This window comes from Trachypithecus francoisi, unplaced genomic scaffold (genome assembly GCF_009764315.1).
Source record: "Trachypithecus francoisi isolate TF-2019V2 unplaced genomic scaffold, Tfra_2.0 Lachesis_group20, whole genome shotgun sequence".
Taxonomy (NCBI): Eukaryota; Metazoa; Chordata; class Mammalia; order Primates; family Cercopithecidae; genus Trachypithecus; species Trachypithecus francoisi.
In genome coordinates this window covers 70986473-71002017 of record NW_022681466.1, presented here as the reverse complement: position 1 = coordinate 71002017, position 15545 = coordinate 70986473, and the positions used below count along the sequence as shown (strand labels likewise).

At 44.7% G+C, this 15545-nt stretch overlaps 1 protein-coding gene and 1 long non-coding RNA gene across 4 annotated transcripts in view; both read right to left on the bottom strand.

Annotated features, from left to right (window-relative positions):
* Nucleotides 1-15545, bottom strand: part of YWHAE (tyrosine 3-monooxygenase/tryptophan 5-monooxygenase activation protein epsilon) — a 63162-nt gene that overhangs the window by 35196 nt on the left and 12421 nt on the right. The window lies entirely within an intron of this gene.
* Nucleotides 932-15427, bottom strand: LOC117067960. Its single transcript, XR_004430909.1, has 3 exons — nt 13771-15427; nt 12463-12467; nt 932-1026 (listed from the first exon to the last, which is right to left on the bottom strand). It is a non-coding gene; the product is annotated as an uncharacterized LOC117067960 (long non-coding RNA).

The following is a 15545-nucleotide window of genomic DNA, read 5'->3' as shown; positions in this document are numbered from 1 at the left end:
CGTCTCGGCCTCCCAAAGTGCTGGGATTACAGGCTTGAGCCACCGCGCCCAGCTTTATTCTTTTCTCTTAAAGAGACAGGAGTTGGCCGGGCGCGGTGGCTCAAGCCTGTAATCCCAGCACTTTGGGAGGCCGAGACGGGCGGATCACGAGGTCAGGAGATCGAGACCATCCTGGCTAACACGGTGAAACCCCGTCTGTACTAAAAAATACAAAAAACTAGCCGGGCGAGGTGGCGGGCGCCTGCAGTCCTGGCTACTCGGGAGACTGAGGCAGGAGAATGGCATAAACCCGGGAGGCGGAGCTTGCAGTGAGCTGAGAACTGGCCACTGCACTCCAGCCCTGGCGACAGAGCGAGACTCCGTCTCCAAAAAAAAAAAAAAAAAAGAGACAGGAGTCTCTGTATGTTGCCCAGGCTGGTCTCCAGCAATCCTCCCAGGGACCTTAGCCTCCTGAATACAAAAAGCTTACTTTTATACCTCTAATACCTTTACATCAACATCCCAGTAAACTTGATTTTCCCAAGACTGTCCCTGCCTGGTAGTAAAACAAGTCTCCACTGAGCTTCAACAGTTTCTGATAAACGCAGAGTACAAAATCATAAAAGAAGCACGTCTCCCCCTATCAGGCTGACATGTCACAAGACACAATTTACAGCTTCTAATGAAATTCAGGGTCAGGGAAAAAAAAAAAACTGTTCAGAATCTGTCATGGGAAAAACGAGCAGGTTCTGTACTGGCTGACAGGATTAATGTACCTCTTACCAAAGCATACAGGATCATAACCCTAAGTTTTTTTGTTTGTTTTTTGTTTTGAGACGGAGCCTCACTCTGTTGCCCAGGCTAAAGCGCAATCTCACTGCAACCTCCATCTTCAAGGTTCAAGTGATTCTCCTGCCCCAGTCTCCCTGGTAGTTGGGACTACAGGTGCCTGCCACTATGCCCGGCTAATTTTTGTATTTTTAGTACAGAAGGAGTTTCACCATGTTGGCCAGGCTGGTCTCGAACTCCTGACCTCAGGTGATCCACCTGATTCGGCCTCCCTAGGTGGTGGGATTACATGCGTGGGTTACCACACTCGGCCTTAATCCTGATTTTAAAGGCAGAAAAATTAAGCTGAGAGGATTGTTCCTAAACTCACACAATGGTAAAACCCAAACAAACCCAGACAGAAACAAATTCTTCAGCTCAAGAACAGTAAAAGAAATCACACCAAGGGAAGAAAAGGGCACAGCATCAGGCATTGACATAAAAAGGTTCTGTCAGAACCGAGAATGTGGCTCACACCTGTAGTCCCAGCCACTCCAGAGGCTGAGACAGGAGGATCGCTTGAGCCCAGGAGTCCGAGGCTACAGTGAGCTATGATCACGCCACTGCACTCCACCCTGGGCAACAGAGCAAGACTCTGTCTCTCAAAAAGAAAGAGTTTGGTCACTTAGGTTCTGGAAAGGTCCTGAGCTTGCTTTATATAAAGGCTAACCAATTAGCCAATGACCTTTCCTTTTTCCTAGCAAACATCATCCCTCTGGATCACACTCAAATGTCTTACTTCGTAAAGACTTCCTGGCTGGAAGCAGTGGCTCACGCCTGTAATCCCAGCACTTTGGGAGGCTGACGGAGGTGGATCACCCAAGGTCAGGAGTTCGAGACTGGCCTGGTCAACATGTTGAAACTCCATCTCTACTAAAAATACAAAAATTAGCTAGGCGTGGTGGCAGGTGCGTATTATCCCAACTACTCGGGAGGCTGAGGCAGGAGAACTGCTTGAACCCGGGAGGCAGAGCTTGCAGTGAGCCGAGATCGCATCATTGCACTCCAGCTTGGGCAACACAGGCGAGACTCCATCTCAAAATAAAAGCCTCAAATTGTTTTGATGGTTTGGCAGGGGTAGCATGCAAGTCTGTTGGGGAAAAACTTACAAGGTACTACTTTCTAAGGAATTTACCTTGTGGATATTTACTTAAAAAGGAGTCATTGCAGGAAATACATGACTAGATTTACACATGCGAAGCAATCTTCAATTGGATACTTCTGACCCCATGAAGTAACTGAGGATTTTTCTGCAGAAGGCTGACATTATAATGCCCAGGAACTACAGAGCTTTCAAATAACCTGATTAAGCTTGGACAGCCTCCAAGGAATGGGTAAAATTAAGCAAAAGTTGGACAATCACTAAACATAGTCGATTCACAGATAATTCAATGACAACATTCTGCCTTTTTGTTTGTTTGTTTGTTTGCTTTTGAGACAGAGTCTCGCTCTGTGGCCCAGGCTGGAGTGCAGTGGCACAGTCTCGGCTCACTGCAAGCTCCGCCTCCCGGGTTCACTCCATTCTCCTGCCTCAGCCTCTGAGTCTCTGGGACTACAGGCGCCCGCCACCTCACCCAGCTGATTTTTTTTTTTTGTATTTTTAGTAGAGATGGGGTTTCACTGTGTTAGCCAGGATGGTCTCGAATTCCCGACCTCGTGATCCACCCACCTCAGCTCCCCAACGCGCTGGGATTCCAGGCCTGAGGCCCCGCGCCCGGCCCACCTTACTGTTTTCTAAAAGGTCCCAATTTCTTGTTAGTGACACGAGAACTCTCCTGTTACTATTCAGAAATATAAAGGTGGAGCAAAACTTTTTCTAAAACAATTATCACGCACCTTCTCTATCACACTGACAATCTGGGAGGCATCAGTTCTATACTATAAAGAATGTCTAAAAAACCCGATTCAGACAATTTTAGGGGCAACACTACTAGTTTACCATAAAAGAAATTCAGTATGGGCCAGGGACAGCGGCTCACGCCTGTAATCCCAGCACTTTGGGAGGCCAAGGTGGGTGGATTATCTGAGGTTAGGAGCTCAGGACCAGCCTGGCCAACATGGTGAAACCCTGTCTCTACTAAAAATACGAAAAATTAGTCGGGCGTGGTGGCACACACCTGTGATCCCAGCTACTTAGGAGGCTGATGCAGGAGAATCACTTGAACCTGGGAGGCAGATGAAGTTGCAATGAACCAAGGTCATGCCATGCCATTCCATTGCACTTCAGCCTGGCGACAAGAGCAAAACTCTGTCTCAAAAAAAAAAAAAAAAAGAAATTCAGTATGATCGAAAGTTACAAAACATTCTCAGATGGCTAACCTGACTTATACTGGTTTTTAAACATGAAATCTCTGCCCAAATTTGGCAATTTTAATTTTATCATAATTAATTCGGCTGCTTGAAGCCTGTTCAAAGTTTGTGACGTCATCACTTTAAGGTTGACTATACTCATGTCAGTGTGCTTCCAAATCACCTAAGAGCTCTATGGGATGTTAAGACACACTTCAGATTTTACATGGCCTCGTGCCTGTAATCCCAACACTTCAGGAGGCTGAAGTGGGTGGACTGCTTGAGCTGAGGAGTCTGGGCCCAGTCTGGGAAACACAGTAAAACTCCATCTCTACTAAAAATACAAAAAATTAGCCAAGCATGGGGCACACACTGTAGTCCCGGCTACTCTGGAGGCTGAGGAAGGTGGATCACTTAAGCCCAGGAAGTCAAGGCTGCAATGAGCTGTGATCACACCACTGCACTCCAGCCTGGGCAAAGACAGCAAGACTGTGCCTCAAAAGATTTCATGTATGCAAAACTTCTAATTCGAATGATGAAAAAAATTACCAAGTACACTAATTCTAATAGTAAATAACATGGAAAGAATCTAAAAATGTAACAAAATGTCAAATCTGTAGCTTGAGGAGTCTTAAGTCATATTTTCTTAGAAAGATAAAATTCAAGAAGAGTAATCACTAGCTCTATTCAACTAAGACAAGCAAAAGGCTGGGATGTATCCTGGGGTGTGTTACAATGAGTTATGAAGGAAGGAGTAACTTGAGGTAAACAGTTGGACAAGATTTAGGAAACACTCTTGGAACTTGTTTTAATGTAAGCTAAGATTAAATTGTGCAAAATGAACAGGATTAGCTGACATATAAATTATACTTTGTCTTCAGTACAGGATGCTGTTAACAGAAATAATGCAAGTACTAAGAAGCTTCTCTGAAGAGGCCCTACTCTAACCTAGTAACTTTTGACTCTTCTTGTAGTACCCATACCACTTGCACTTTTATTAGACAAAAATGACACACACTTTGGGAACAGCACAGGAACGTACCACCACAGCACAGAAAACACCACAGTTACAGCAAAAAAGATTCAGACTAGTAGACTTTTTTTTTTTTTTTTTTGAGACAGAGTCTCACTCTGTTGCCCAGGCTGGAGTGCAGTGGTGCGATCTCAGCTCACTGCAAACCTCTGCCTTCCGGGTTCAAGAGTCTCTGGCGTCAGCCTCCCGAGTAGCTGGGATTACAGGCACATGCTACCATGCCCAGTTAAATTTTGTGTTTTTAGCAGAGGCGAGGTTTCATGATGTTGACCAGGCTGGTCTCGAACCCATGACCTTGCCTGCCTCGGCCTCCCAAAGTGCTGGGATTACAGGCATGAGCCACCACACCCAGCCCAGACTAGATTTCCATTTCTGCTTATTCATATGCTATTTGGCCTCAAGTATGCCACTTAATCTCTAGGAGCTTGTTCCTCACCCATAACATGGAGGATATCCAGCCCTGAGTTATGAGAGTTTAAAATGAGACTGTAGAATAAACTGTCTGGCATATAATATGAATTAAATCATATGTTTAATTTCTTTTCTTCGCCTCACTTCCAAGATTAAATAACAAAAAAAAAAACAAAAAACAAAAAACAAGAATCCAGACGGGTGGGGGTGTTAATGTGCCTGATATAAGAAAGAGCTAAACAAAGAACACAGAGTTTAGAATCTAAGTCTAATAAAGCCTTTTGTAGAATATGGCTCCATTTATTCTAACCCACATTTTCCATTCATACATCTCATATATTTAATCCCATATCTGTGCCTTTGGTAAACATAACCTCACTCTCCCAACATCCAAATCTTACCCCCCAATTAATGTCTCATCTACTACTCAAGTTTTCCCCAACTACTACAGCACAAAACCCCTTATTCCCCTTCTCTACAATGCCTCTATCATACAAGCTGGCGATCATCACTGTTTCTAGCCACAGCTTGCCTGATTAGACTATAGCTCTTCCATAGTAGGTATTGTAAGTAATCATTTTACTACTCACAAGGAGGAAGCTGTTCCCAATACATGCCAAATAAAGACGTATTGATTAAACAATCTAAGAGGCTGGGCGCAGTAGCTCACACCTGTAATTCCAGCACTTTGGGAGGCCAACAGTCACCTGAGGTCAGGAGTTACAGATTGGGCTGGCCAACATGGCAAAACCCCACCGCTACTAAAAATACAAAAATTAGTCTGGGTGTGATGGCTCACGCCTGTAATCACAGCACTTTTGGAGGCTGAGTCGGGCGGATCACCTGAGTCGGGAGTTCGAGACCAGCCTGACCAACATAGACACACCCCATCTCTACTAAAAATACAAAATCAGCCGGGCGTGGCGGCGCATGCCTGTAATACCAGCTACCCTGGGGGCTGAGGCAGGAGAACTGCTTGATCCCGGGAGGACGAGGTTTCCACGAGCTGAGATCACGCAACTGCGCTACAGCCTGGGCAACAAGAGCGAAACTCTGTTTCAAAAAAAAACAAGTGGAAAAACTATATTTCACAAATTGTTATTTATTTTATTTTATTTCTGAGACAGAGTCTTGGTCTGTTACCCAGGCTGGAGTGCAGTGGCGCAGTTTCAGCTCCCGGCAACCTCCACCTCCCAGGTTCAAGCAATTCTCCTGCCTCCGCCTCCACCAGTAGCTGGGATTACAGGCACATGCCACCACGCCAGGCTAGTTTTTGTATTTTTAGTAGAGACGGGGTTTTGCCATGTTGACCAGGCTGGTCTTGAACTCCTGACCTCAGGTGATCCACCGGCCTCAGCCTCCCAAATTACTAGGATTAAAGACATGAACCACCACACCGCACCCTGCCCTTGTTTAAATTTTTTAAAACACAAGTTTTTAGTTAAATTTTGTGCTGCACATTCGCAAGCTGCCAATTTATATACAGTTAATAAACCTTTTCAGAAAACAGAGAGTATTCCTGTAATCTCCGCACTTCGGGAGGCTGAGGTGGGAAGATTTCCTGAGCCCAAGGGTTCAAGACCGGCCTGGGCAATATGGCAAGATCCCATCTCTTCATACATTTAAAAAATTAGCTGAATGCCTGGAATCCAAGCACTTTGGGAGGCTGACGTAGGTGGATCACAAGGTAAGGAGTTCAAGACCAACCTGGCCAACATGGTGAAACCCTGTCTCCACTAAAAGTACAAAACAATTAGCCATGCGTGAAGCAGGCACCTGTAATCCCAGCTACTCGGGAGGCTGAGGCAGAGAACTGCTTGAACCCAGGAGGCGAAGGCTGCAGTGAGCAAAGATCCAGCCACTGCTCTCCATCCTCGGAGAAAGAGTGAGACCCTGTCTCAAAAAAAAAAAAATTAGGCAAGCACGGTGGGCACACCTGTAGTCTCAGCTACTCAGGGTGCAGAAGTGGGAGGGTCGCTTAAGCCCAGGAGGTAAAGGCTGCAGTGAGGTGTGTTTGCTACTGCACACCAGCTTGGCCAACAGTGAGACCACATCTCAAAACAGTAAGAGTACACATGTAAAAAGATTTATATTCCGCCGGGCGCGATGGCTCACGCCTGTAATCCCAACACTTTGGGAGGCCGAGTTGGGCGGATCACGAGGTCAGGAGATCAAGACCATCCTGGCTAACATGGTGAAACCCCGCCTCTACTAAAAATATAAAGAATTAGCTGGGCATGGTGGCAGGCGCCTGTATTCCCAGCTATTTGGGAGGCTGAGGCAGGAGAATGGCATGAACCCAGGAGGAGAGCTTGCAGTGAGCCAAGATCACACCACTGCACTCCAGTCTGGGCGACACAGCGAGATTCCGTCTCAAAAAAAAAAAAAAGATTTATGCTCATTTACTAACAAGTCCCACTTCTCATAACTAGTAAACAATTCAAATCACAAAAATCACATTTTGGATATAAATAGTTCACTGCAGTGTCAATACAAAATGGATTATTAGACATGTTAGTCAATAAAAACATTCACAAGCAGTTCATAATGTAAGATAAATATTCAGTCAGATATAAACATGCATCTATGTAACATAATGAAATGGTAAACAAAACACCTGCACAGAAAGTACCAAGTCGTAGAAGTTTTCTTCTAAGCTTCCCAGTGAAATACAGAATTACGTACATACATCTAGACTGAAAAAATATTCTGAGTAGGTATTTTAGCTAGAAAATATCCAAGTTGCCCAAGTTGATTTTTTTTTTTTTTTTGAGAGGGAGTCTTGCACTGTCGCCCAGGTTTGAGTGCAGTGGCGCAATCTCAGCTCACTGCAAGTTCCGCCTCCTGGGGGTCACGCCATTCTCCTGCCTCAGCCTCCCGAGTAGCTGGGACTACAGGCGCCCGCCACCACGACCGGCTAATTTTTTGTATTTTTAGTAGAGACGGGGTTTCACCATGTTAACCAGGATGGTCTCGATCTCCCGACCTCGTGATCCGCCCGCCTCGGCCCCCCAAAGTGCTGGGATTACACAGGCGTGAGCCACCGCGCCTGGCCCCAAGTTGATTTTAATGTAATTTAACCAGTGGTTGCATGTAATAACTGTCTTCCTAATAAAGGGTAAACATACAAAGAATTCTTATCTTGTTCATACAAAAAAAAAATTTTTTTTTTTTTTTGAGATGGAGACAGTTTCTTTTTTGTTTTGTTTTGTTTTCTGAGATGGAGTCTTGCCCTATCACCCAGGCTGGAGTGCAGTGTCGTGATCTCGGCTCACCACAATCTCCGCCTCCTGGGTTCAAGCCATTCTCCTGCCTCTGCCTCTCAAGTAGCTCAGATTACAGGTGCATGCTTCCACGCCCAGCTAATTTTTGTATTTTGAGTAGAGATGGGGTTTCACCAGGCTGGTCTTGAACTCCTGGCCTTGTGATCCACCCACTTTGGCCTCTCAAAGTGCTGGGATTACAGGAGTGAGCCACCGTGCCCAGCCCAGAGTTTCTCTCTTGTTGCTCAGGCTGGAGTGCAAGGGCGTGATCTCGACTTACTGCAACCTCCGCCTTTCAGGTTCAAGAGATTCTCCTGCCTCTGCCTCCCGAGAGCAGCTGGGATTAGAGGCATGCGCCACCAAGTCCGGCTAATGTTTTGTATTTTTAGTAGAGATGGGTTTCTCCATGTTGGTCTGGCTGGTCCTGAACTCCCAACCTCAGGTGATCCGTCCGCCTTAGACTCCCAAAGAAACTTTTTTTAAAGTCAGTTTCAGGTTTGTTTTTTCTTTTTAGAGGAGTCTCCCTATGTTGCCCTGGCTGGCTTGCAGTGGCTATTTACAGGCACGACCATAACACATTACAGTCTGCAACTCCTTGGGTGAAGCTCACCCTCCATGCACTCCAGCCTGGGTGACACAGCAAGACGCTGTCTCAAAAAAAAAGTAAAGATAAAATGAATAAATGAATAAAGAAATGTTGGCAGCATTCTGAAACCAGAAATGGTAAAGGCTAAAAAGAAATCTGCAGAATCAGATAAAGGCATTAAGACCATGTTAAAGGGCCGAGCGTGGTGGCTCACACCTGTAATCCCAGCACTTTGGGAAGCCGAGGCAGGTGGATCACAAGGTCAGCAGTTCAAGACCAGCGTGGCTCAAATGGTGAAACCCCATCTCTACTAAATATACAAAAATTAGCCAGGTGTGGTGGCGGGTGCCTGTAATCCCAGCTACCCTGGAGGCTGAGGCAGGAGAATCACTTGAACCCGGGAGGTGGAGGCCACAGTGAGCCGATATCATGCCACTGCACCCCAGCCTGGGTGAGAAGAGCAAGACTCCGTCTCAAAAAAAAAAAAAAAAAAAAAAAGACCATGTTAATGACGTAAATAAATTGTTGAGAAGATGAAAATCTACCAGCAACTGGTCTAGAGGAAAACACCAAGGTCTCCTATGATCATTCCCCCAGGCCTCCCAACTACATACGAGAAAGTCATCTACTGAAAAGGTACACAAAGAAAAAGTACACCACCATACTGCAATTTACTAAGTTCCCAGAGCTTCTTATCCAGCCATTTATAAAGCTTTAGTCCCATATATCAGTGCTCCCCAACTGTTCTGGCACCAGGGACCAGTTCCGTGGAAGACAATTTTTCCAGGGACCAGTATGGGTGCACAGCCTGGGCGTTAGGGACTCCTGCCATGTATCAAAGAGTTAAAAACAATGTAGATTTTTCAGAGGCTGGCGAAAGCAGGGAGAAAAGGACGAGGGAGGATGGCGATGGCCTGCTCCTAAATTTAATGACTCCTATTTCAATGCTAGTTTCATTATCTGTTACCTGGAAAACATACTCAACCTATATTCCATTCTGTCTTCTTCATATTAAAGATAACATTGGACTGGGTGCAGTGGCTCACGCCTGTAATCCCAGCACTTTGGGAGACCAACGCGGGCAGATAATGAAGTCCAGAGTTCGAGATCATGCTGCCTAACATAGTGAAACCCCGTCTCTACTAAAAATACAAAAAATTAGCCAGGCATGGTGGCAGGTGCCTGTAGTCCCAGCTACTCAGGAAGCTGAGGCAAGAGAATGGCATGAATCCGAGAGGCAGAGCTGCAGTGAGCTAAGATCGTGCCACTGCACTCCAGCCTGGGTGACAGAACAAGACTCTGTCTCAAAAAAAAAAAAAAAAAAAAGGTAACAGTATTCAGAGAGAAGCTAAGCCAAAAGACTGCTACAATCCCAGCACTTTAGGAAGCCAAGGTAGGAGGACTGCTTGAGCCCAGCTGAGAGACTAGCCTGGGCAACAACATAGAGAGACTCAGTCTCCACAAAAAGGCGGGGCGGGGTGGGGGAGCTCCAAGAAGCAGTTTGGACTGATGTTTACACCTAAGAAATACCGAAGCGGAAGGAGTACCAGTTTTGTAGGGCACCAGCCTACAAGAAACACCAAAGTGGAAGGAGTATCAGCTTTGCAGGACACCAGCCTTGGCAGAACACCAGTAACATTCCAAATTTGTCACTTCTCCTCAAGTACTTGATCCGTACCTGTAAAATGGGTAGTACTTTGCATGGTTGTTTGGATGACAAGTGAGAGAAATAGCCAATAAACAGTAGATGGTATTATTACTACAGGGTTTTATCATCACAATGAAACACTTTAAAGAGGTTTTTCAATTTGTTAGTCCCATTTTACACCAGTAGGCAGTGAAGAAAACACTGAGCTTTCTACAGTCTTTAATATGGGCCCCCCAACACCTGATACTGTATGCTGCATACAACAGACACCATTGTTGTTAACTAATTCAAAGTAACTTTTTTTTTTTTTTTTTTTTTGAGACAGAGTCTCACTCTGTCGCCGGGGCTGGAGTGCAGTGGCCGGATCTCAGCTCACTGCAAGCTCCGCCTCCGGGTTCACGCCATTCTCCTGCCTCAGCCTCCCGAGTAGCTGGAACTACAGGCGCCCGCCACCTCGCCCGGCTAGTTTTTTGTATTTTTTATTTTTTATTTTTTATTTTTTTTTTTTTTTTTTGAGGCGGAGTCTCGCTCTGTCGCCCGGGCTGGAGTGCAGTGGCCGGATCTCAGCTCACTGCAAGCTCCGCCTTCCGGGTTCTCGCCATTCTCCTGCCTCAGCCTCCCGAGTAGCTGGGACTATAGGCGCCCGCCACGTCGCCCGGCTAGTTTTTTGTATTTTTTTTAGTAGAGACGGGGTTTCACAGTGTTAGCCAGGATGGTCTCGATCTGCTGACCTCGTGATCCGCCCGTCTCGGCCTCCCAAAGTGCTGGGATTACAGGCTTGAGCCACCGCGCCCGGCCTCAAAGTAACTCTTAATTACACATAGGAACAGAGTAACTCTGAAAGCAATTATACATTCACTAGAATATATAGTTCTTGAAGAGATCTATTTTGTTCACTGATGAATCTCAAGTGTCTGAAGTGTCTAAAATAGTGCCTGGTACATAGCTGGCATTCAATAAGTATTTGTCAAATGAGTTTTGGAACTTGTTTTTTAATACTTGAATACTTTAAGTTTTTTCAAAAGACAATAATCTTGACACTCAAGGATGTCAAGATTCCTCTTCATATACCCGCCTAAACAGAGGTACCTCTCCTCACTCTAAAACCACATGAGCCAGGCAAGGTGGCTTCACGCCTGCAATCCCAGCTGTTTGGGAGGCCAAGGCGGGCTGACCACCTGAGGCCAGGAATTTGAGACGGGCCTGGCCAACATGGTGAAATCCCCATCTCCACTAAAAAAAAGAGAAAAATTAGCTGGGCATGGTGACGGGTGCCTGTGATGCCACACAGGAGGCTGAGGCAGAAGAATCGCTTGAACCAAGGAGGTGGAGGCTGCAGTGAGCCAAGATCGCGCCACTGCACTCCAGTCTGGGCAAGAGAGTGAGACTCCGTCTCAAAAGAAAAAAGGAAAAGAGTAAAACATGAATTGTTTAACCTTCTATGGAACTTTAAGACTTCTTTCCAAACCAGCTTCTGCTAGGTTAAAAAGAAACAAAAACAAGACAATCTTTTACCAAGATTCTACAATTTTGACTACAAAAGGTACTTTTCCCTTCGGTCTCAATATTTAGGGTAGGGTTGTGCTCACTTTGGCAGCAGATACACTAAAGTTGGAATGATACAAAGATTAAAAAACAAAAATAAAAATCAGTCCACATTCTAAATTGGAATGACACAAAGATTAAAAAACAAAAATAAAAATATTGCGGATAGGGGAGTAATCCCCTAGTCCACCAGAATGGGAGATTCCTCCTCTCAATTTCATGAGAATACTCCCTCGTAAACACATTTGGCTGCAGTAGAACCAAAGAGGTGAAGGTCCAGTGAAAGCCGAGGTGGAAAATAAGAGGCTGGAAAGATCAATGACCTAAAACACTAAGTACAGGAAAAAGAGGTAGATCAAAGTCTAAATCTTTTTACGATTTTTACGGAATTAGAAAAGACACTGAAACAAAAAATACTTTAAAATTCTCTTTTGGAATACTCAGGAAGAAAACCACCATAAATAACCCTTGGGTCCAATTCAGTTTAGAAGAAGGATTAACTATCCATTCAGATTTTTAAGACGTTTGACTTGTTTTCTTAAGTCGCTGAGAGTGGTAAGAATTTTTTTGGGGGGGGGGAGGGGCATGGGCGGGGACAGAGTCTTACCTTACTCTGTTTCCCAGGCTGGACTGCAGAGGCACAATCTTGGCTCTCTGCAGCCTCTACCTCCTGAGTTCAAGCGATTCTCCTGCCTCAGCCTCCTGAGTAGCTGGGATTATAGGCACACGCCACCACCACTTGGGCCCGGTTAATTTTTTTTTTTTTTTTTTTGAGATGAGGTTTCACCCTGTTGGTCAGGCTGGTCTCGAACTCCTGACCTCGTGATCTGCCTGCCTCAGTCTCCCAAACTGCTAGGATTACAGGCATGAGCCACCACACCCAGCCTTTTTTTCTTTTTTTTTTTTATAGAAACGGATGTCGCAATGTTGCTCAGGCTGGTCTCAAACTCCTGGCCTCAAATGACCCTCCCACCTTGGCCTCCAAAAGCAATGAGATTACAGGTACCTCAATTCTTTGACGAGCTGAGAAACCCCCATCAAAATTTCAATACTTTAATAATATATTTTAATGTTTCTTAAGCAGTATATTCTGCATGAAGTATTTCATACTCATGAATGTGTTTCTAAAAATCTACAAAAATGGTCGTAACTATCATACAACAGTAACAATTATTTTCTGGTCAAATAACGTTCTTGAAAATTTCATGGTAATCCTACCATAAATCTTAACTAATTATTTTACAATTAAACCTATTACAATCAAATACAAGTCATCGGCCCGGCGCGGTGGCTCAAGCCTGTAATCCCAGCACTTTGGGAGGCCGAGACGGGTGGATCACGAGGTCAGGAGATCGAGACCATCCTGGCTAACACGGTGAAACCCCGTCTCTACTAAAAAACACAAAAAACTAGCCGGGTGAGGTGGGGGGCGCCTGTAGTCCCAGCTACTCGGGAGGCTGAGGCAAGAGAATGGCGTAAACCCGGGAGGCGGAGCTTGCAGTGAGCTGAGATCCAGCCACTGTACTCCAGCCTGGGCGACAGAGCGAGACTCCGTCTCAAGAAAAAAAAGAAAAAAAAAAAAAACAATCAAATACAAGTCATCAATCCCACTAAATCTTTCTTCTTTCCTTTTTGAGACAGGGTCTCACTGTGTCACCCAGGAGGGAGTACAGCGGTCTTATCATGGCTCACTGCAGCCTCGACCTCCCGGGCTTAAGCCAGACATCTCACCACCTTAGTCTCCCAAGTAGCTGAGGCTACAGGTGCATGCCACTAGGCCAAGTCAATTTTGTTTCTTTTTGTAGAAACAGGGTCTCGCTATGTTGCCCAGGCTGGTCTCAAACTTTTGGGCTTGAGGGATCTTCCTGCCTCTGCCTCCCAAAGTATTGGAATTACAGGGATTATCAGCCACTGCACCTGGCACCTACTAACACTAAAATTTCTTTTTTGTTTTTTGAGACGGAGTTTCACTCTTGTTGCCCAGGCTGGAGTGCAATGGCGTGATCTCGGCTCACTGCAACCTCCGCCTCCCGGGTTCAAGCGGTTCTCCTGCCTCGGCCTCCCGAGTAGCTGGGATGACAGGCACCTGCCACCATTTCCGGCTAATTTTGTATTTTTAGTATAGATGGGATTTCTCCATGTTGGTCAGGATGGTCTTGAACTCCCGACCTTGGGAGATCGGCTCAACTCGGCCTCCCAAAGTGCTGGGATTACAGGCGTGAGCCACCGCGCCCAGTCTACACTTTCATACTACAGAAGCTTTCATCCCAAATTCAGACAAAAGGTGTTACATTTGCTAAGGAGAAATAATCTCTTATTAATCTAAAATTAATACCAAAACAACTACATACCAGATCAACATGACAAAATTATTATTTGGGAATAATCTGGATGACCTTTACTTTGGATATGCAAATTTACAGATGTAAGATTAAGGATTTTGAGAATATTTCTTTGTGCAGATCTTACATAAGAACTAAGCCCAGCAGAGTACACTTGCTAAGAATAACTCAAAAAGGTAGGTTATCATCTCCTAATATAATCCTAGCACAGCAGTAACAAAAACACTTATCTGACCTTTCACGTCAGAAAAGAATGTTTCACAATAAATAGTACTGACAAGTATTACACTTTCATAGCCACCCTGTAAATTAGTAGGCAAGAGAGACACCACTAATCCCCACTCAAAAGATAAGGAACCCAGTGATTCCTGTGCATTCTGGGATGGCAGATACACCACATCCGCCAAATTATGAAATACCGTCCTAACTCTTACAGTAATGCGTCTCCTTCAAACTTTAGATATGAAGAGTTGAACACATTTCATATTGCTTTCGCTCAACAAAATCCTGATCCGATCACAAATCAAGCCTACCAACAACAGATCTGTACAGCTACTATGATAGATTGTTGAAAGGGCAATAAATTCAAGATTAAAATTTCAAAAGAGATAAGCCAGGATCACAGTCATATGGTCTGAACTATAGAGTTTGGCGTTCTGAACAGAACAGTTGTAACAAGATACGGGTGAGTCTTTAAATTTTTATGTGGGTATTTGGTTTGAAAGAGACTTACAAAAAATTTTTTTTAAAAATGTATGTGGGGAAAGCTCTGAGCTTAGGACACTGCTACCAACACCTAGGTCTATTATATCTTTAAACGCAGGACTGGCTCAAGGTAGCCATAAGAAAACCAACACACTAGGTGTTGACACCATCAGAGGATTTGGAATGCCAGCAAGCTCTATTTTCAGCAACTACCACATCCTTAACTAGCACGTTCCCATTTGTGGGGGAGGGAGCTAGGAGGAGGAAATTTTCACTTTTCCTTTGACTTATGTTCTGCCAAATGCTAACTTCATTTGGAAAAAAATGAAATTCAACCTTCTAGACACTTAGATCTAAGATATCTCTGTGATAAAAGGCTGGACAAAGTTTAGGAAACTTTTCCATGAGTCTAAATGAGAAAATCTAGTAACAAACGGCCTTACGTAGGGCGACCACAAGGCAAGTTTGCCGCCCAGGACAATCCCAGTTTATGCTTGCTGGTCTAGCTTATGAATTAGTATGTCTTTTCAAGATGTGCTTATTTGGATGTTAAATTATGGTGACTTTAATTATTACTTGCTACAATTTAATAAATTTAAATGAACATCTGAAATTGTTCTCAGGGCCAAGACTAGCATTAACATTTAGTCAGAGCACAAACCATGAAGTTCTGCTGGCAACCCAATTCATCAATTTGGATGTATCAATACCTAAATATATCAAGCTGGCCAGGCGCAGTGGTTCATGCCTGTAATCCCTGAACTTTGGGGAAGTCAAAATGGGAGGATCGCTGGAACCCACGAGTTACTAGACAACACAGTGGGATCCCGTCTCTACCAAAAAAATTTTTCTAATTAGCCAGTCATGGTAGTACCAGCTACTTGGTGGGAGGACCACATGAGCTCAGGAGTCCAAG